Below are 24,219 nucleotides of genomic sequence, written 5' to 3' on the forward strand. Positions count from 1 at the left end.
GATTCGGTTTTGTGGTGTTGAGACAGCGTAAACAGGAGAGAAGAAAACCAAGCGCGAAACAGAAATGTAAACAATTGCAACGGAGATTTAAAAGTTCACTAAAAGATCTAAAATCTGCTTTGCTGTGTCAGAGTTTTATTCAGAAACTTTGACATCTTACATCTGCCAGATGTCCACTGAGAATTAACAGGGTTTTAACTCTCTGTTTCATTTGAAATCACCATAATGGTGATTCTTGTTTCCATTAGTTGGTCTTTATAACTCTCGCAAAGAAAGCAGTACCAGCCAGCAGTGGTCAACCTGAAGCTTCCAACTGCACTCCCATCGAAGCTAAGTAGGGTTGAGCCTGGTCTTTATCTGGATGGGAAACCTCCTGGGAGACTGGGTAGCTGCTGGAAGAGGTGTTAGAGAGGCCTGCAGGTCTGATCAACCTGTGGCCTTAGTGGGTCCTAACGCCCCAGTACAGTCACAATAAGCTGTACTGTATAAAGGGTACCCCTGGTGTAAAATAGTCCCTATATCACATAACATCCAACGCCCCAGTACAGTCGCCATAAACTGTACTGAATAAAGGGTGTCACCCTTTGGCAAAAATAATCCCTAACATTATTATTATTTTTCTGGCTGGTGTGACTGTGTGTTTGTATGGTATGGCGTGTTTGTTATGGAAAAGAAAGCCTCTCACCATCCTTTGGAAACATCAGTGATTCAGGCTACTTCATGACGATTATAAAACCATCAACAGGTAACCATCATCACCTGATCTCATTTGACTTTACCTTCTTTTGCTGCTGCAAATGTGTTTAACAAACACACCGTCTATCATAAGAGTTAAGAGCCCAACTAATGGAAACAGTAATCACTATTATGGTGACTTCAAATGAACCACATTAGAGTTAAACCTCTGTTAATTCTCAATAAAAACTTCTGTAGACTTCTGACAGAAATAAAGTCAGTCTGGTTAGTAATAAGTGAAGCTGGTAATGCTGTTTGTGGAGTTGATTAATCCTCCTCTGCTGAGATCACAGATTTAATGTCTTCTTTTCTCTTCAGTTGATTTCATCTAAGGCTGTGTCTGAAGTCAGTTGTAGTTCTTGTGTTTCTGCTCGTCTCTTTTTCTATTCTCTTCTTTCCCTTCAGTGATTCTGCTTGTTAACAGGCTTATTAAGACTGAGATGACTCCATATTTAATATGCACAGGTTTTGTGGCTCAGATAAGGTCCAGTTCTGGTTTATTTCTTTTGCTCTTGGCTGACATGTGGCCAGAGGTGTAAAGTCCAGGTTCAGAAAGTAAAAGTCCTCCTCAGTATTTTGTTCCAATCACCTGGATTTGCTAATTCAGCCAGGAGATAGAACTTATTAGTTAAATCAGCTGGCTGAGTTCATGGGTGGAATAAACATATGGCAGGACTTTCTGACCCCTGGACTATACACCTCTGACTGTTCTCATGATTGCTGTATGAGATTTTTATAGACAACTATGCCTAGGGCCTTGAAGTTCTATCACACCACATATAGCCACTTATATATTTTCTTACTTGGCATATGTAACTCTTTAGGTATTTACAACACCACTGTTCACTATCCTCCAGATAATAAATATGCACTTGCTTTGCAATTCATCCATTGGGTTATCATTGAATCAAACTAATCAAGAGTTCTAGACTTTGACGGGTTCTTCTTATTTGCTTTCATGTTGCTTTTCACATGATTGCTGTATGAGATTTTTATAGACAACTATGCCTAGGGCCTTGAAGTTCTATCACACCACATGTAGCCACTTATATGTTTTCTTACTTGGCATATGTAACTCTTTAGGTATTTACAACATCACTGTTCACTATATAAATAAAGTGTGAAAATTAATTGTAAGAAAAAGTTCATATTAGCTCAAGTTTGCTCTGTGTGGATGTATTGTTCTGTTCCAGTGATGTTCTGTGACTAAACCTTGAAGGGAAAAGATATCACCTATGGGGTCAAAGCCTGTTCCCAATGGTATCTGCTGAAGCCTTTGCTGGAGGCATATATACCCCTCGGGTCCCAGCAAGTTTTCACCAAGGTGGTAGGACCTAGCGATCCATTTTGCCCCTTTGCATAGCTTGTTTATTCGTGTAGCCTGCCCTCCAGATAATAAATATGCACTTGCTTTGCAATTCATCCATTGGGTTATTATGGAATCAAACTAATCAAGAGTTCTAGACTTTGACGGGTTCTTCTTATTTGCTTTCATGTTGCTTTTCACATGATTGCTGTATGAGAATTTTATAGACAACTATGCCTAGGGCCTTGAAGTTCCATCACACCACATGTAGCCACTTACATGTTTTCTTACTTGGCATATGTAACTTTTTAGGTATGTACAACGATTAAAGTTTGAAAATTAATCCTAAGAAGAAGTTTATATTAGTTCAAGTTTGCTCTGTGTGGATGTATTGTTCTGTTCCAGTGATGTTCTGTGACTAAACCTTGAAGGGAAAAGATATCACGTATGGGGTCAAAGCCTGTTCCCCAATGGTATCTGCTTAAGCCTTTGCTGGAGGCATATATACTCCTCAGGTCCCAGCAAGTTTTCACCATTGCGACGGAACCAAATCAATTAAAACTAACTTTAGATGGAAATAACTTAACTCTGCTGTAAAGCCGAAACAATCTATGTTACCTTAAATTATACGCTTATCTCTGTAAAGCTGCTTTGAGACAATCTACATTGTTAAAAGCGCTATATAAATGAAGATGACTTGACTTGACTATATGATTAAAGTGTGAAAATTAATCCTAAGAAGAAGTTTATATTAGTTCAAGTTTGCTCTGTGTGGATGTATTGTTCTGTTCCAGTGATTTTCTATTACTAAATCTTGAAGGGAAAATATATCACCTATGGGGTCAAAGCCTGTTCCCCAATGGTATCTGCTGAAGCCTGTTCCCCAATGGTACCTGCTGAAGCCTTTGGACTTGGAAATATGCACTTACCCCTCGGGTCCCAGCAAGTTTTCACCAAGGTGGTGGGACCAAGCGTTCTATTACACTACTTTGCATACCTTGTTTATTCGTGTAGTCTGTCATCCAGATAGTAAATATGCACTTGCTTTTTGCAATTCATCCATTGGGTTATTATGGAATAAAACTAATCAAGAGTTCTAGACTTTGACGGGTTCTTCTTATTTGCTTTCATGTTGCTTTTCACATGATTGCTGTATGAGAATTGTATAGACAACTTTGCCTAGGGCCTTGAAGTTCTATCACACCACATGTAGCCACTTATATGTTTTCTTACTTGGCATATGTAACTCTTTAGGTATTTACAACACCACTGTTCAATATATGATTAAAGTGTGAAAATTAATCCTAAGATGAAGTTTATATTAGTTCAAGTTTGCTCTGTGTGGATGTATTGTTCTGTTCCAGTGATTTTCTTTTACTATATCTTGAAGGGAAAATATATCACCTATGGGGTCAAAGCCTGTTCCCCAATGGTATCTGCTGAAGCCTGTTCCCCAATGGTATCTGCTAAAGCCTGTTCCCCAATGGTATCTGCTGAAGCCTTTGCTGGAGGCATATATACCCCTCGGGTCCCAGCAAGTTTTCACCAAGGTGGTAGGACCCAGCGATCCATTTTGCCCCTTTGCATACCTTGTTTATTTTTGTAGCCTGCCCTCCGGATAATAAATATGCACTTGCTTTGCAATTCATCCATTGGGTTATCATGGAATCAAACTAATCAAGAGTTCTAGACTTTGACGGGTTCTTCTTATTTGCTTTCATGTTGCTTTTCACATGATTGCTGTATGAGATTTTTATAGACAACTATGCCTAGGGCCTTGAAGTTCTATCACACCACATGTAGCCACTTATGTTTTCTTACTTGGCATATGTAACTCTTTAGGTATGTACAACGATTAAAGTTTGAAAATTAATCCTAAGAAGAAGTTTATATTAGTTCAAGTTTGCTCTGTGTGGATGTATTGTTCTGTTCCAGTGATGTTCTGTGACTAAACCTTGAAGGGAAAAGATATCACGTATGGGGTCAAAGCCTGTTCCCCAATGGTAACTGCTGAAGCCTTTGCTGGAGGAATATATACCCCTCGGGTCCCAGCAAGTTTTCACCAAGGTGGTAGGACCCAGCGTTCTATTACACTACTTTGCATACCTTGTTTATTCGTGTAGTCTGCCATCCAGATAGTAAATATGCACTTGCTTTTTGCAATTCATCCATTTGGTTATTATGGAATCAAACTAATCAAGAGTTCTAGACTTTGACGGGTTCTTCTTATTTGCTTTCATGTTGCTTTTCACATGATTGCTGTATGAGATTTTTATAGACAACTATGCCTAGGGCCTTGAAGTTCTATCACACCACATGTAGCCACTTATATGTTTTCTTACTTGGCATATGTAACTCTTTAGGTATTTACAACACCACTGTTCACTATATGATTAAAGTGTGAAAATTAATTGTTAGAAAAAGTTTATATTAGTTCAAGTTTGCTCTGTGTGGATGTATTGTTCTGTTCCAGTGATGTTCTATGACTAAACCTGGAAGGGAAAAGATATCACGTATGGGGTCAAAGCCTGTTCCCCAATGGTATCTGCTGAAGCCTTTGCTGGAGGAATATATACCCCTCGGGTCCCAGCAAGTTTTCACCAAGGTGGTAGGACCAAGCGTTCTATTACACTACTTTGCATACCTTGTTTATTCGTGTAGTCTGTCATCCAGATAGTAAATATGCACTTGCTTTTTGCAATTCATCCATTGGGTTATTATGGAATCAAACTAATCAAGAGTTCTAGACTTTGACGGGTTCTTCTTATTTGCTTTCATGTTGCTTTTCACATGATTGCTGTATGAGATTTTTATAGACAACTATGCCTAGGGCCTTGAAGTTCTATCACACCACATGTAGCCACTTATATGTTTTCTTACTTGGCATATGTAACTCTTTAGGTATTTACAACACCACTGTTCACTATATGATTAAAGTGTGAAAATTAATTGTTAGAAAAAGTTTATATTAGTTCAAGTTTGCTCTGTGTGGATGTGTTGTTCTGTTCCAGTGATGTTCTATGACTAAACCTGGAAGGGAAAAGATATCACGTATGGGGTCAAAGCCTGTTCCCCAATGGTATCTGCTGAATCTTTGCTGGAGGAATATATACCCCTCGGGTCCCAGCAAGTTTTCACCAAGGTGGTAGGACCAAGCGTTCTATTACACTACTTTGCATACCTTGTTTATTCGTGTAGTCTGTCATCCAGATAGTAAATATGCACTTGCTTTTTGCAATTCATCCATTGGGTTATTATGGAATCAAACTAATCAAGAGTTCTAGACTTTGACGGGTTCTTCTTATTTGCTTTCATGTTGCTTTTCACATGATTGCTGTATGAGATTTTTATAGACAACTATGCCTAGGGCCTTGAAGTTCTATCACACCACATGTAGCCACTTATATGTTTTCTTACTTGGCATATGTAACTCTTTAGGTATTTACAACACCACTGTTCACTATATGATTAAAGTGTGAAAATTAATTGTTAGAAAAAGTTTATATTAGTTCAAGTTTGCTCTGTGTGGATGTGTTGTTCTGTTCCAGTGATGTTCTATGACTAAACCTGGAAGGGAAAAGATATCACGTATGGGGTCAAAGCCTGTTCCCCAATGGTATCTGCTGAAGCCTTTGCTGGAGGAATATATACCCCTCGGGTCCCAGCAAGTTTTCACCAAGGTGGTAGGACCAAGCGTTCTATTACACTACTTTGCATACCTTGTTTATTCGTGTAGTCTGTCATCCAGATAGTAAATATGCACTTGCTTTTTGCAATTCATCCATTGGGTTATTATGGAATCAAACTAATCAAGAGTTCTAGACTTTGACGGGTTCTTCTTATTTGCTTTCATGTTGCTTTTCACATGATTGCTGTATGAGAATTGTATAGACAACTTTGCCTAGGGCCTTGAAGTTCTATCACACCACATGTAGCCACTTATATGTTTTCTTACTTGGCATATGTAACTCTTTAGGTATGTACAACGATTAAAGTTTGAAAATTAATCCTAAGAAGAAGTTTTTATTAGTTCAAGTTTGCTCTGTGTGGATGTATTGTTCTGTTCCAGTGATGTTCTGTGACTAAACCTTGAAGGGAAAAGATATCACGTATGGGGTCAAAGCCTGTTCCCCAATGGTATCTGCTGAAGCCTTTGCTGGAGGAATATATACCCCTCGGGTCCCAGCAAGTTTTCACCAAGGTGGTAGGACCCAGCGTTCTATTACACTACTTTGCATACCTTGTTTATTCGTGTAGTCTGCCATCCAGATAGTAAATATGCACTTGCTTTTTGCAATTCATCCATTGGGTTATTATGGAATCAAACTAATCAAGAGTTCTAGACTTTGACGGGTTCTTCTTATTTGCTTTCATGTTGCTTTTCACATGATTGCTGTATGAGAATTTTATAGACAACTATGCCTAGGGCCTTGAAGTTCTATCACACCACATGTAGCCACTTATATGTTTTCTTACTTGGCATATGTAACTCTTTAGGTATTTACAATGATTAAAGTGTGAAAATTAATTGCAAGAAAAAGTTTATATTAGTTCCAAGTTTGCTCTGTGTGGATGTATTGTTCTGTTCCAGTGATGTTCTATGACTAAACCTTGAAGGGAAAAGATATCACCTATGGGGTCAAAGCCTGTTCCCCAATGGTATCTGCTGAAGCCTTTGCTGGAGGCATACAGTATACCCCTCGGGTCCCAGCAAGTTTTCACCAAGGTGGTAGGACCCAGCGATCCATTTTGCCCCTTTACATACCTTGTTTATTCGTGTAGCCTGCCCTCCAGATAATAAATATGCACTTGCTTTGCAATTCATCCATTTGGTTATTATGGAATCAAACTAATCAAGAGTTCTAGACTTTGACGGGTTCTTCTTATTTGCTTTCATGTTGCTTTTCACATGATTGCTGTATGATAATTGTATAGACAACTTTGCCTAGGGCCTTGAAGTTCTATCACACCACATGTAGCCACTTATATGTTTTCTTACTTGGCATATGTAACTCTTTAGGTATTTACAACACCACTGTTCAATATATGATTAAAGTGTGAAAATTAATCCTAAGATGAAGTTTATATTAGTTCAAGTTTGCTCTGTGTGGATGTATTGTTCTGTTCCAGTGATTTTCTTTTACTAAACCTTGAAGGGAAAATATATCACCTATGGGGTCAAAGCCTGTTCCCCAATGGTATCTGCTGAAGCCTGTTCCCCAATGGTATCTGCTAAAGCCTGTTCCCCAATGGTATCTGCTGAAGCCTTTGCTGGAGGCATATATACCCCTCGGGTCCCAGCAAGTTTTCACCAAGGAGGTAGGACCCAGCGATCCATTTTGCCCCTTTACATACCTTGTTTATTCGTGTAGCCTGCCCTCCAGATAATAAATATGCACTTGCTTTGCAATTCATCCATTTGGTTATTATGGAATCAAACTAATCAAGAGTTCTAGACTTTGACGGGTTCTTCTTATTTGCTTTCATGTTGCTTTTCACATGATTGCTGTATGAGATTTTTATAGACAACTATGCCTAGGGCCTTGAAGTTCTATCACACCACATGTAGCCACTTATATGTTTTCTTACTTGGCATATGTAACTCTTTAGGTATTTACAACACCACTGTTCACTATATGATTAAAGTGTGAAAATTAATTGTTAGAAAAAGTTTATATTAGTTCAAGTTTGCTCTGTGTGGATGTGTTGTTCTGTTCCAGTGATGTTCTATGACTAAACCTGGAAGGGAAAAGATATCACGTATGGGGTCAAAGCCTGTTCCCCAATGGTATCTGCTGAAGCCTTTGCTGGAGGAATATATACCCCTCGGGTCCCAGCAAGTTTTCACCAATGTGGTAGGACCAAGCGTTCTATTACACTACTTTGCATACCTTGTTTATTCGTGTAGTCTGTCATCCAGATAGTAAATATGCACTTGCTTTTTGCAATTCATCCATTGGGTTATTATGGAATCAAACTAATCAAGAGTTCTAGACTTTGACGGGTTCTTCTTATTTGCTTTCATGTTGCTTTTCACATGATTGCTGTATGAGAATTGTATAGACAACTTTGCCTAGGGCCTTGAAGTTCTATCACACCACATGTAGCCACTTATATGTTTTCTTACTTGGCATATGTAACTCTTTAGGTATTTACAACACCACTGTTCAATATATGATTAAAGTGTGAAAATTAATCCTAAGATGAAGTTTATATTAGTTCAAGTTTGCTCTGTGTGGATGTATTGTTCTGTTCCAGTGATTTTCTTTTACTAAATCTTGAAGGGAAAATATATCACCTATGGGGTCAAAGCCTGTTCCCCAATGGTATCTGCTGAAGCCTGTTCCCCAATGGTATCTGCTAAAGCCTGTTCCCCAATGGTATCTGCTGAAGCCTTTGCTGGAGGCATATATACCCCTCGGGTCCCAGCAAGTTTTCACCAAGGTGGTAGGACCCAGCGATCCATTTTGCCCCTTTGCATACCTTGTTTATTCGTGTAGCCTGCCCTCCGGATAATAAATATGCACTTGCTTTGCAATTCATCCATTGGGTTATCATGGAATCAAACTAATCAAGAGTTCTAGACTTTGACGGGTTCTTCTTATTTGCTTTCATGTTGCTTTTCACATGATTGCTGTATGAGATTTTTATAGACAACTATGCCTAGGGCCTTGAAGTTCTATCACACCACATGTAGCCACTTATGTTTTCTTACTTGGCATATGTAACTCTTTAGGTATGTACAACGATTAAAGTTTGAAAATTAATCCTAAGAAGAAGTTAATATTAGTTCAAGTTTGCTCTGTGTGGATTTTTTGTTCTGTTTCTATGATGTTCTGTGACTAAACCTTGAAGGGAAAAGATATCACCTATGGGGTCAAAGCCTGTTCCCCAATGGTATCTGCTGAAGCCTTTGCTGGAGGCATATATACCCCTCGGGTCCCAGCAAGTTTTCACCAAGGTGGTAGGACCTAGCGATCCATTTTGCCCCTTTTCATACCTTGTTTATTCGTGTAGCCTGCCCTCCAGATAATAAATATGCACTTGCTTTGCAATTCATCCATTTGGTTATTATGGAATCAAACTAATCAAGAGTTCTAGACTTTGACGGGTTCTTCTTATTTGCTTTCATGTTGCTTTTCACATGATTGCTGTATGAGAATTGTATAGACAACTTTGCCTAGGGCCTTGAAGTTCTATCACACCACATGTAGCCACTTATATGTTTTCTTACTTGGCATATGTAACTCTTTAGGTATTTACAACACCACTTTTCAATATATGATTAAAGTGTGAAAATTAATCCTAAGATGAAGTTTATATTAGTTCAAGTTTGCTCTGTATGGATGTATTGTTCTGTTCCAGTGATTTTCTTTTACTAAATCTTGAAGGGAAAATATATCACCTATGGGGTCAAAGCCTGTTCCCCAATGGTATCTGCTGAAGCCTGTTCCCCAATGGTATCTGCTAAAGCCTGTTCCCCAATGGTATCTGCTGAAGCCTTTGCTGGAGGCATATATACCCCTCGGGTCCCAGCAAGTTTCACCAAGGTGGTAGGACCCAGCGATCCATTTTGCCCCTTTACATACCTTGTTTATTCGTGTAGCCTGCCCTCCAGATAATAAATATGCACTTGCTTTGCAATTCATCCATTTGGTTATTATGGAATCAAACTAATCAAGAGTTCTAGACTTTGACGGGTTCTTCTTATTTGCTTTCATGTTGCTTTTCACATGATTGCTGTATGAGATTTTTATAGACAACTATGCCTAGGGCCTTGAAGTTCTATCACACCACATGTAGCCACTTATATGTTTTCTTACTTGGCATATGTAACTCTTTAGGTATTTACAACACCACTGTTCACTATATGATTAAAGTGTGAAAATTAATTGTTAGAAAAAGTTTATATTAGTTCAAGTTTGCTCTGTGTGGATGTATTGTTCTGTTCCAGTGATGTTCTATGACTAAACCTGGAAGGGAAAAGATATCACGTATGGGGTCAAAGCCTGTTCCCCAATGGTATCTGCTGAAGCCTTTGCTGGAGGAATATATACCCCTCGGGTCCCAGCAAGTTTTCACCAAGGTGGTAGGACCAAGCGTTCTATTACACTACTTTGCATACCTTGTTTATTCGTGTAGTCTGTCATCCAGATAGTAAATATGCACTTGCTTTTTGCAATTCATCCATTGGGTTATTATGGAATCAAACTAATCAAGAGTTCTAGACTTTGACGGGTTCTTCTTATTTGCTTTCATGTTGCTTTTCACATGATTGCTGTATGAGAATTGTATAGACAACTTTGCCTAGGGCCTTGAAGTTCTATCACACCACATGTAGCCACTTATATGTTTTCTTACTTGGCATATGTAACTCTTTAGGTATTTACAACACCACTGTTCAATATATGATTAAAGTGTGAAAATTAATCCTAAGATGAAGTTTATATTAGTTCAAGTTTGTTCTGTGTGGATGTATTGTTCTGTTCCAGTGATTTTCTTTTACTAAATCTTGAAGGGAAAATATATCACCTATGGGGTCAAAGCCTGTTCCCCAATGGTATCTGCTGAAGCCTGTTCCCCAATGGTATCTGCTGAAGCCTGTTCCCCAATGGTATCTGCTAAAGCCTGTTCCCCAATGGTATCTGTTGAAGCCTTTGCTGGAGGCATATATACCCCTCGGGTCCCAGCAAGTTTTCACCAAGGTGGTAGGACCCAGCGATCCATTTTGCCCCTTTACATACCTTGTTTATTCGTGTAGCCTGCCCTCCAGATAATAAATATGCACTTGCTTTGCAATTCATCCATTGGGTTATTATGGAATCAAACTAATCAAGAGTTCTAGACTTTGACGGGTTCTTCTTATTTGCTTTCATGTTGCTTTTCACATGATTGCTGTATGAGAATTTTATAGACAACTATGCCTAGGGCCTTGAAGTTCTATCACACCACATGTAGCCACTTATATGTTTTCTTACTTGGCATATGTAACTCTTTAGGTATTTACAACGATTAAAGTGTGAAAATTAATTGCAAGAAAAAGTTTATATTAGTTCCAAGTTTGCTCTGTGTGGATGTATTGTTCTGTTCCAGTGATGTTCTATGACTAAACCTTGAAGGGAAAAGATATCACCTATGGGGTCAAAGCCTGTTCCCCAATGGTATCTGCTGAAGCCTTTGCTGGAGGCATACAGTATACCCCTCGGGTCCCAGCAAGTTTTCACCAAGGTGGTAGGACCCAGCGATGCATTTTGCCCCTTTACATACCTTGTTTATTCGTGTAGCCTGCCCTCCAGATAATAAATATGCACTTGCTTTGCAATTCATCCATTTGGTTATTATGGAATCAAACTAATCAAGAGTTCTAGACTTTGACGGGTTCTTCTTATTTGCTTTCATGTTGCTTTTCACATGATTGCTGTATGAGATTTTTATAGACAACTATGCCTAGGGCCTTGAAGTTCTATCACACCACATGTAGCCACTTATGTTTTCTTACTTGGCATATGTAACTCTTTAGGTATGTACAACGATTAAAGTTTGAAAATTAATCCTAAGAAGAAGTTTATATTAGTTCAAGTTTGCTCTGTGTGGATGTATTGTTCTGTTCCAGTGATGTTCTGTGACTAAACCTTGAAGGGAAAAGATATCACCTATGGGGTCAAAGCCTGTTCCCCAATGGTATCTGCTGAAGCCTTTGCTGGAGGCATACAGTATACCCCTCGGGTCCCAGCAAGTTTTCACCAAGGTGGTAGGACCCAGCGATCCATTTTGCCCCTTTACATACCTTGTTTATTCGTGTAGCCTGCCCTCCAGATAATAAATATGCACTTGCTTTGCAATTCATCCATTTGGTTATTATGGAATCAAACTAATCAAGAGTTCTAGACTTTGACGGGTTCTTCTTATTTGCTTTCATGTTGCTTTTCACATGATTGCTGTATGAGATTTTTATAGACAACTATGCCTAGGGCCTTGAAGTTCTATCACACCACATGTAGCCACTTATATGTTTTCTTACTTGGCATATGTAACTCTTTAGGTATTTACAACACCACTGTTCACTATATGATTAAAGTGTGAAAATTAATTGTTAGAAAAAGTTTATATTAGTTCAAGTTTGCTCTGTGTGGATATATTGTTCTGTTCCAGTGATGTTCTATGACTAAACCTGGAAGGGAAAAGATATCACGTATGGGGTCAAAGCCTGTTCCCCAATGGTATTTGCTGAAGCCTTTGCTGGAGGAATATATACCCCTCGGGTCCCAGCAAGTTTTCACCAAGGTGGTAGGACCAAGCGTTCTATTACACTACTTTGCATACCTTGTTTATTCGTGTAGTCTGTCATCCAGATAGTAAATATGCACTTGCTTTTTGCAATTCATCCATTGGGTTATTATGGAATCAAACTAATCAAGAGTTCTAGACTTTGACGGGTTCTTCTTATTTGCTTTCATGTTGCTTTTCACATGATTGCTGTATGAGAATTGTATAGACAACTTTGCCTAGGGCCTTGAAGTTCTATCACACCACATGTAGCCACTTATATGTTTTCTTACTTGGCATATGTAACTCTTTAAGTATTTACAACACCACTGTTCAATATATGATTAAAGTGTGAAAATTAATTGCAAGAAAAAGTTTATATTAGTTCCAAGTTTGCTCTGTGTGGATGTATTGTTCTGTTCCAGTGATGTTCTATGACTAAACCTTGAAGGGAAAAGATATCACCTATGGGGTCAAAGCCTGTTCCCAATGGTATCTGCTGAAGCCTTTGCTGGAGGCATACAGTATACCCCTCGGGTCCCAGCAAGTTTTCACCAAGGTGGTAGGACCCAGCGATCCATTTTGCCCCTTTACATACCTTGTTTATTCGTGTAGCCTGCCCTCCAGATAATAAATATGCACTTGCTTTGCAATTCATCCATTTGGTTATTATGGAATCAAACTAATCAAGAGTTCTAGACTTTGACGGGTTCTTCTTATTTGCTTTCATGTTGCTTTTCACATGATTGCTGTATGAGATTTTTATAGACAACTATGCCTAGGGCCTTGAAGTTCTATCACACCACATGTAGCCACTTATATGTTTTCTTACTTGGCATATGTAACTCTTTAGGTATTTACAACACCACTGTTCATTATATGATTAAAGTGTGAAAATTAATTGTTAGAAAAAGTTTATATTAGTTCAAGTTTGCTCTGTGTGGATGTATTGTTCTGTTCCAGTGATGTTCTATGACTAAACCTGGAAGGGAAAAGATATCACGTATGGGGTCAAAGCCTGTTCCCCAATGGTATTTGCTAAAGCCTTTGCTGGAGGAATATATACCCCTCGGGTCCCAGCAAGTTTTCACCAAGGTGGTAGGACCAAGCGTTCTATTACACTACTTTGCATACCTTGTTTATTCGTGTAGTCTGTCATCCAGATAGTAAATATGCACTTGCTTTTTGCAATTCATCCATTGGGTTATTATGGAATCAAACTAATCAAGAGTTCTAGACTTTGACGGGTTCTTCTTATTTGCTTTCATGTTGCTTTTCACATGATTGCTGTATGAGAATTGTATAGACAACTTTGCCTAGGGCCTTGAAGTTCTATCACACCACATGTAGCCACTTATATGTTTTCTTACTTGGCATATGTAACTCTTTAAGTATTTACAACACCACTGTTCAATATATGATTAAAGTGTGAAAATTAATCCTAAGATGAAGTTTATATTAGTTCAAGTTTGCTCTGTGTGGATGTATTGTTCTGTTCCAGTGATTTTCTTTTACTAAATCTTGAAGGGAAACTATATCACCTATGGGGTCAAAGCCTGTTCCCCAATGGTATCTGCTAAAGCCTGTTCCCCAATGGTATCTGCTAAAGCCTGTTCCCCAATGGTATCTGCTGAAGCCTTTGCTGGAGGCATATATACCCCTCGGGTCCCAGCAAGTTTTCACCAAGGTGGTAGGACCCAGCGATCCATTTTGCCCCTTTACATACCTTGTTTATTCGTGTAGCCTGCCCTCCAGATAATAAATATGCACTTGCTTTGCAATTCATCCATTTGGTTATTATGGAATCAAACTAATCAAGAGTTCTAGACTTTGACGGGTTCTTCTTATTTGCTTTCATGTTGCTTTTCACATGATTGCTGTATGAGATTTTTATAGACAACTATGCCTAGGGCCTTGAAGTTCTATCACACCACATGTAGCCACTTATATGTTTTCTTACTTGGCATATGTAACTCTTTAGGTATTTACAACACCACTGTTCACTATATGATTAAAGTGTGAAAATTAATTGTTAGAAAAAGTTTATATTAGTTCAAGTTTGCTCTGTGTGGATGTGTTGTTCTGTTCCAGTGATGTTCTATGACTAAACCTGGAAGGGAAAAGATATCACGTATGGGGTCAAAGCCTGTTCCCCAATGGTATCTGCTGAATCTTTGCTGGAGGAATATATACCCCTCGGGTCCCAGCAAGTTTTCACCAAGGTGGTAGGACCAAGCGTTCTATTACACTACTTTGCATACCTTGTTTATTCGTGTAGTCTGTCATCCAGATAGTAAATATGCACTTGCTTTTTGCAATTCATCCATTGGGTTATTATGGAATCAAACTAATCAAGAGTTCTAGACTTTGACGGGTTCTTCTTATTTGCTTTCATGTTGCTTTTCACATGATTGCTGTATGAGATTTTTATAGACAACTATGCCTAGGGCCTTGAAGTTCTATCACACCACATGTAGCCACTTATATGTTTTCTTACTTGGCATATGTAACTCTTTAGGTATTTACAACACCACTGTTCACTATATGATTAAAGTGTGAAAATTAATTGTTAGAAAAAGTTTATATTAGTTCAAGTTTGCTCTGTGTGGATGTGTTGTTCTGTTCCAGTGATGTTCTATGACTAAACCTGGAAGGGAAAAGATATCACGTATGGGGTCAAAGCCTGTTCCCCAATGGTATCTGCTGAAGCCTTTGCTGGAGGAATATATACCCCTCGGGTCCCAGCAAGTTTTCACCAAGGTGGTAGGACCAAGCGTTCTATTACACTACTTTGCATACCTTGTTTATTCGTGTAGTCTGTCATCCAGATAGTAAATATGCACTTGCTTTTTGCAATTCATCCATTGGGTTATTATGGAATCAAACTAATCAAGAGTTCTAGACTTTGACGGGTTCTTCTTATTTGCTTTCATGTTGCTTTTCACATGATTGCTGTATGAGAATTGTATAGACAACTTTGCCTAGGGCCTTGAAGTTCTATCACACCACATGTAGCCACTTATATGTTTTCTTACTTGGCATATGTAACTCTTTAGGTATTTACAACACCACTGTTCAATATATGATTAAAGTGTGAAAATTAATCCTAAGATGAAGTTTATATTAGTTCAAGTTTGCTCTGTGTGGATGTATTGTTCTGTTCCAGTGATTTTCTTTTACTAAATCTTGAAGGGAAAATATATCACCTATGGGGTCAAAGCCTGTTCCCCAATGGAATCTGCTGAAGCCTGTTCCCCAATGGTATCTGCTAAAGCCTGTTCCCCAATGGTATCTGCTGAAGCCTGTTCCCCAATGGTATCTGCTAAAGCCTGTTCCCCAATGGTATCTGCTGAAGCCTGTTCCCCAATGGTATCTGCTAAAGCCTGTTCCCCAATGATATCTGCTGAAGCCTGTTCCCCAATGGTATCTGCTGAAGCCTGTTCCCCAATGGTATCTGCTAAAGCCTGTTCCCCAATGGTATCTGCTGAAGCCTTTGTTGGAGGCATATATACCCCTCGGGTCCCAGCAAGTTTTCACCAAGGTGGTAGGACCCAGCGATCCATTTTGCCCCTTTGCATACCTTGTTTATTCGTGTAGCCTGCCCTCCGGATAATAAATATGCACTTGCTTTGCAATTCATCCATTGGGTTATCATGGAATCAAACTAATCAAGAGTTCTAGACTTTGACGGGTTCTTCTTATTTGCTTTCATGTTGCTTTTCACATGATTGCTGTATGAGATTTTTATAGACGACTATGCCTAGGGCCTTGAAGTTCTATCACACCACATGTAGCCACTTATGTTTTCTTACTTGGCATATGTAACTCTTTAGGTATTTACAACACCACTGTTCACTATATGATTAAAGTGTGAAAATTAATTGTTAGAAAAAGTTTATATTAGTTCAAGTTTGCTCTGTGTGGATGTGTTGTTCTGTTCCAGTGATGTTCTATGACTAAACCTGGAAGGGAAAAGATATCACGTATGGGGTCAAAGCCTGTTCCCCAATGGTATCTGCTGAAGCCTTTGCTGGAGGAATATATACCCCTCGGGTCCCAGCAAGTTTTCACCAAGGTGGTAGGACCAAGCGTTCTATTACACTACTTTGCATACCTTGTTTATTCGTGTAGTCTGTCATCCAGATAGTAAATATGCACTTGCTTTTTGCAATTCATCCATTGGGTTATTATGGAATCAAACTAATCAAGAGTTCTAGACTTTGACGGGTTCTTCTTATTTGCTTTCATGTTGCTTTTCACATGATTGCTGTATGAGAATTGTATAGACAACTTTGCCTAGGGCCTTGAAGTTCTATCACACCACATGTAGCCACTTATATGTTTTCTTACTTGGCATATGTAACTCTTTAGGTATGTACAACGATTAAAGTTTGAAAATTAATCCTAAGAAGAAGTTTTTATTAGTTCAAGTTTGCTCTGTGTGGATGTATTGTTCTGTTCCAGTGATGTTCTGTGACTAAACCTTGAAGGGAAAAGATATCACGTATGGGGTCAAAGCCTGTTCCCCAATGGTATCTGCTGAAGCCTTTGCTGGAGGAATATATACCCCTCGGGTCCCAGCAAGTTTTCACCAAGGTGGTAGGACCCAGCGTTCTATTACACTACTTTGCATACCTTGTTTATTCGTGTAGTCTGCCATCCAGATAGTAAATATGCACTTGCTTTTTGCAATTCATCCATTGGGTTATTATGGAATCAAACTAATCAAGAGTTCTAGACTTTGACGGGTTCTTCTTATTTGCTTTCATGTTGCTTTTCACATGATTGCTGTATGAGAATTTTATAGACAACTATGCCTAGGGCCTTGAAGTTCTATCACACCACATGTAGCCACTTATATGTTTTCTTACTTGGCATATGTAACTCTTTAGGTATTTACAATGATTAAAGTGTGAAAATTAATTGCAAGAAAAAGTTTATATTAGTTCCAAGTTTGCTCTGTGTGGATGTATTGTTCTGTTCCAGTGATGTTCTATGACTAAACCTTGAAGGGAAAAGATATCACCTATGGGGTCAAAGCCTGTTCCCCAATGGTATCTGCTGAAGCCTTTGCTGGAGGCATACAGTATACCCCTCGGGTCCCAGCAAGTTTTCACCAAGGTGGTAGGACCCAGCGATCCATTTTGCCCCTTTACATACCTTGTTTATTCGTGTAGCCTGCCCTCCAGATAATAAATATGCACTTGCTTTGCAATTCATCCATTTGGTTATTATGGAATCAAACTAATCAAGAGTTCTAGACTTTGACGGGTTCTTCTTATTTGCTTTCATGTTGCTTTTCACATGATTGCTGTATGATAATTGTATAGACAACTTTGCCTAGGGCCTTGAAGTTCTATCACACCACATGTAGCCACTTATATGTTTTCTTACTTGGCATATGTAACTCTTTAGGTATTTACAACACCACTGTTCAATATATGATTAAAGTGTGAAAATTAATCCTAAGATGAAGTTTATATTAGTTCAAGTTTGCTCTGTGTGGATGTATTGTTCTGTTCCAGTGATTTTCTTTTACTAAACCTTGAAGGGAAAATATATCACCTATGGGGTCAAAGCCTGTTCCCCAATGGTATCTGCTGAAGCCTGTTCCCCAATGGTATCTGCTAAAGCCTGTTCCCCAATGGTATCTGCTGAAGCCTTTGCTGGAGGCATATATACCCCTCGGGTCCCAGCAAGTTTTCACCAAGGAGGTAGGACCCAGCGATCCATTTTGCCCCTTTACATACCTTGTTTATTCGTGTAGCCTGCCCTCCAGATAATAAATATGCACTTGCTTTGCAATTCATCCATTTGGTTATTATGGAATCAAACTAATCAAGAGTTCTAGACTTTGACGGGTTCTTCTTATTTGCTTTCATGTTGCTTTTCACATGATTGCTGTATGAGATTTTTATAGACAACTATGCCTAGGGCCTTGAAGTTCTATCACACCACATGTAGCCACTTATATGTTTTCTTACTTGGCATATGTAACTCTTTAGGTATTTACAACACCACTGTTCACTATATGATTAAAGTGTGAAAATTAATTGTTAGAAAAAGTTTATATTAGTTCAAGTTTGCTCTGTGTGGATGTGTTGTTCTGTTCCAGTGATGTTCTATGACTAAACCTGGAAGGGAAAAGATATCACGTATGGGGTCAAAGCCTGTTCCCCAATGGTATCTGCTGAAGCCTTTGCTGGAGGAATATATACCCCTCGGGTCCCAGCAAGTTTTCACCAATGTGGTAGGACCAAGCGTTCTATTACACTACTTTGCATACCTTGTTTATTCGTGTAGTCTGTCATCCAGATAGTAAATATGCACTTGCTTTTTGCAATTCATCCATTGGGTTATTATGGAATCAAACTAATCAAGAGTTCTAGACTTTGACGGGTTCTTCTTATTTGCTTTCATGTTGCTTTTCACATGATTGCTGTATGAGAATTGTATAGACAACTTTGCCTAGGGCCTTGAAGTTCTATCACACCACATGTAGCCACTTATATGTTTTCTTACTTGGCATATGTAACTCTTTAGGTATTTACAACACCACTGTTCAATATATGATTAAAGTGTGAAAATTAATCCTAAGATGAAGTTTATATTAGTTCAAGTTTGCTCTGTGTGGATGTATTGTTCTGTTCCAGTGATTTTCTTTTACTAAATCTTGAAGGGAAAATATATCACCTATGGGGTCAAAGCCTGTTCCCCAATGGTATCTGCTGAAGCCTGTTCCCCAATGGTATCTGCTAAAGCCTGTTCCCCAATGGTATCTGCTGAAGCCTTTGCTGGAGGCATATATACCCCTCGGGTCCCAGCAAGTTTTCACCAAGGTGGTAGGACCTAGCGATCCATTTTGCCCCTTTTCATACCTTGTTTATTCGTGTAGCCTGCCCTCCAGATAATAAATATGCACTTGCTTTGCAATTCATCCATTTGGTTATTATGGAATCAAACTAATCAAGAGTTCTAGACTTTGACGGGTTCTTCTTATTTGCTTTCATGTTGCTTTTCACATGATTGCTGTATGAGAATTGTATAGACAACTTTGCCTAGGGCCTTGAAGTTCTATCACACCACATGTAGCCACTTATATGTTTTCTTACTTGGCATATGTAACTCTTTAGGTATTTACAACACCACTTTTCAATATATGATTAAAGTGTGAAAATTAATCCTAAGATGAAGTTTATATTAGTTCAAGTTTGCTCTGTATGGATGTATTGTTCTGTTCCAGTGATTTTCTTTTACTAAATCTTGAAGGGAAAATATATCACCTATGGGGTCAAAGCCTGTTCCCCAATGGTATCTGCTGAAGCCTGTTCCCCAATGGTATCTGCTAAAGCCTGTTCCCCAATGGTATCTGCTGAAGCCTTTGCTGGAGGCATATATACCCCTCGGGTCCCAGCAAGTTTCACCAAGGTGGTAGGACCCAGCGATCCATTTTGCCCCTTTACATACCTTGTTTATTCGTGTAGCCTGCCCTCCAGATAATAAATATGCACTTGCTTTGCAATTCATCCATTTGGTTATTATGGAATCAAACTAATCAAGAGTTCTAGACTTTGACGGGTTCTTCTTATTTGCTTTCATGTTGCTTTTCACATGATTGCTGTATGAGATTTTTATAGACAACTATGCCTAGGGCCTTGAAGTTCTATCACACCACATGTAGCCACTTATATGTTTTCTTACTTGGCATATGTAACTCTTTAGGTATTTACAACACCACTGTTCACTATATGATTAAAGTGTGAAAATTAATTGTTAGAAAAAGTTTATATTAGTTCAAGTTTGCTCTGTGTGGATGTATTGTTCTGTTCCAGTGATGTTCTATGACTAAACCTGGAAGGGAAAAGATATCACGTATGGGGTCAAAGCCTGTTCCCCAATGGTATCTGCTGAAGCCTTTGCTGGAGGAATATATACCCCTCGGGTCCCAGCAAGTTTTCACCAAGGTGGTAGGACCAAGCGTTCTATTACACTACTTTGCATACCTTGTTTATTCGTGTAGTCTGTCATCCAGATAGTAAATATGCACTTGCTTTTTGCAATTCATCCATTGGGTTATTATGGAATCAAACTAATCAAGAGTTCTAGACTTTGACGGGTTCTTCTTATTTGCTTTCATGTTGCTTTTCACATGATTGCTGTATGAGAATTGTATAGACAACTTTGCCTAGGGCCTTGAAGTTCTATCACACCACATGTAGCCACTTATATGTTTTCTTACTTGGCATATGTAACTCTTTAGGTATTTACAACACCACTGTTCAATATATGATTAAAGTGTGAAAATTAATCCTAAGATGAAGTTTATATTAGTTCAAGTTTGTTCTGTGTGGATGTATTGTTCTGTTCCAGTGATTTTCTTTTACTAAATCTTGAAGGGAAAATATATCACCTATGGGGTCAAAGCCTGTTCCCCAATGGTATCTGCTGAAGCCTGTTCCCCAATGGTATCTGCTGAAGCCTGTTCCCCAATGGTATCTGCTAAAGCCTGTTCCCCAATGGTATCTGTTGAAGCCTTTGCTGGAGGCATATATACCCCTCGGGTCCCAGCAAGTTTTCACCAAGGTGGTAGGACCCAGCGATCCATTTTGCCCCTTTACATACCTTGTTTATTCGTGTAGCCTGCCCTCCAGATAATAAATATGCACTTGCTTTGCAATTCATCCATTGGGTTATTATGGAATCAAACTAATCAAGAGTTCTAGACTTTGACGGGTTCTTCTTATTTGCTTTCATGTTGCTTTTCACATGATTGCTGTATGAGAATTGTATAGACAACTTTGCCTAGGGCCTTGAAGTTCTATCACACCACATGTAGCCACTTATATGTTTTCTTACTTGGCATATGTAACTCTTTAGGTATTTACAACACCACTTTTCAATATATGATTAAAGTGTGAAAATTAATCCTAAGATGAAGTTTATATTAGTTCAAGTTTGCTCTGTATGGATGTATTGTTCTGTTCCAGTGATTTTCTTTTACTAAATCTTGAAGGGAAAATATATCACCTATGGGGTCAAAGCCTGTTCCCCAATGGTATCTGCTGAAGCCTGTTCCCCAATGGTATCTGCTAAAGCCTGTTCCCCAATGGTATCTGCTGAAGCCTTTGCTGGAGGCATATATACCCCTCGGGTCCCAGCAAGTTTCACCAAGGTGGTAGGACCCAGCGATCCATTTTGCCCCTTTACATACCTTGTTTATTCGTGTAGCCTGCCCTCCAGATAATAAATATGCACTTGCTTTGCAATTCATCCATTTGGTTATTATGGAATCAAACTAATCAAGAGTTCTAGACTTTGACGGGTTCTTCTTATTTGCTTTCATGTTGCTTTTCACATGATTGCTGTATGAGATTTTTATAGACAACTATGCCTAGGGCCTTGAAGTTCTATCACACCACATGTAGCCACTTATATGTTTTCTTACTTGGCATATGTAACTCTTTAGGTATTTACAACACCACTGTTCACTATATGATTAAAGTGTGAAAATTAATTGTTAGAAAAAGTTTATATTAGTTCAAGTTTGCTCTGTGTGGATGTATTGTTCTGTTCCAGTGATGTTCTATGACTAAACCTGGAAGGGAAAAGATATCACGTATGGGGTCAAAGCCTGTTCCCCAATGGTATCTGCTGAAGCCTTTGCTGGAGGAATATATACCCCTCGGGTCCCAGCAAGTTTTCACCAAGGTGGTAGGACCAAGCGTTCTATTACACTACTTTGCATACCTTGTTTATTCGTGTAGTCTGTCATCCAGATAGTAAATATGCACTTGCTTTTTGCAATTCATCCATTGGGTTATTATGGAATCAAACTAATCAAGAGTTCTAGACTTTGACGGGTTCTTCTTATTTGCTTTCATGTTGCTTTTCACATGATTGCTGTATGAGAATTGTATAGACAACTTTGCCTAGGGCCTTGAAGTTCTATCACACCACATGTAGCCACTTATATGTTTTCTTACTTGGCATATGTAACTCTTTAGGTATTTACAACACCACTGTTCAATATATGATTAAAGTGTGAAAATTAATCCTAAGATGAAGTTTATATTAGTTCAAGTTTGTTCTGTGTGGATGTATTGTTCTGTTCCAGTGATTTTCTTTTACTAAATCTTGAAGGGAAAATATATCACCTATGGGGTCAAAGCCTGTTCCCCAATGGTATCTGCTGAAGCCTGTTCCCCAATGGTATCTGCTGAAGCCTGTTCCCCAATGGTATCTGCTAAAGCCTGTTCCCCAATGGTATCTGTTGAAGCCTTTGCTGGAGGCATATATACCCCTCGGGTCCCAGCAAGTTTTCACCAAGGTGGTAGGACCCAGCGATCCATTTTGCCCCTTTACATACCTTGTTTATTCGTGTAGCCTGCCCTCCAGATAATAAATATGCACTTGCTTTGCAATTCATCCATTGGGTTATTATGGAATCAAACTAATCAAGAGTTCTAGACTTTGACGGGTTCTTCTTATTTGCTTTCATGTTGCTTTTCACATGATTGCTGTATGAGAATTTTATAGACAACTATGCCTAGGGCCTTGAAGTTCTATCACACCACATGTAGCCACTTATATGTTTTCTTACTTGGCATATGTAACTCTTTAGGTATTTACAACGATTAAAGTGTGAAAATTAATTGCAAGAAAAAGTTTATATTAGTTCCAAGTTTGCTCTGTGTGGATGTATTGTTCTGTTCCAGTGATGTTCTATGACTAAACCTTGAAGGGAAAAGATATCACCTATGGGGTCAAAGCCTGTTCCCCAATGGTATCTGCTGAAGCCTTTGCTGGAGGCATACAGTATACCCCTCGGGTCCCAGCAAGTTTTCACCAAGGTGGTAGGACCCAGCGATGCATTTTGCCCCTTTACATACCTTGTTTATTCGTGTAGCCTGCCCTCCAGATAATAAATATGCACTTGCTTTGCAATTCATCCATTTGGTTATTATGGAATCAAACTAATCAAGAGTTCTAGACTTTGACGGGTTCTTCTTATTTGCTTTCATGTTGCTTTTCACATGATTGCTGTATGAGATTTTTATAGACAACTATGCCTAGGGCCTTGAAGTTCTATCACACCACATGTAGCCACTTATGTTTTCTTACTTGGCATATGTAACTCTTTAGGTATGTACAACGATTAAAGTTTGAAAATTAATCCTAAGAAGAAGTTTATATTAGTTCAAGTTTGCTCTGTGTGGATGTATTGTTCTGTTCCAGTGATGTTCTGTGACTAAACCTTGAAGGGAAAAGATATCACCTATGGGGTCAAAGCCTGTTCCCCAATGGTATCTGCTGAAGCCTTTGCTGGAGGCATACAGTATACCCCTCGGGTCCCAGCAAGTTTTCACCAAGGTGGTAGGACCCAGCGATCCATTTTGCCCCTTTACATACCTTGTTTATTCGTGTAGCCTGCCCTCCAGATAATAAATATGCACTTGCTTTGCAATTCATCCATTTGGTTATTATGGAATCAAACTAATCAAGAGTTCTAGACTTTGACGGGTTCTTCTTATTTGCTTTCATGTTGCTTTTCACATGATTGCTGTATGAGATTTTTATAGACAACTATGCCTAGGGCCTTGAAGTTCTATCACACCACATGTAGCCACTTATATGTTTTCTTACTTGGCATATGTAACTCTTTAGGTATTTACAACACCACTGTTCACTATATGATTAAAGTGTGAAAATTAATTGTTAGAAAAAGTTTATATTAGTTCAAGTTTGCTCTGTGTGGATATATTGTTCTGTTCCAGTGATGTTCTATGACTAAACCTGGAAGGGAAAAGATATCACGTATGGGGTCAAAGCCTGTTCCCCAATGGTATTTGCTGAAGCCTTTGCTGGAGGAATATATACCCCTCGGGTCCCAGCAAGTTTTCACCAAGGTGGTA

The sequence above is a fragment of the Scardinius erythrophthalmus genome (genome assembly GCF_964197995.2).
Source record: "Scardinius erythrophthalmus genome assembly, chromosome: 1".
Classification (NCBI taxonomy): domain Eukaryota; kingdom Metazoa; phylum Chordata; class Actinopteri; order Cypriniformes; family Leuciscidae; genus Scardinius; species Scardinius erythrophthalmus.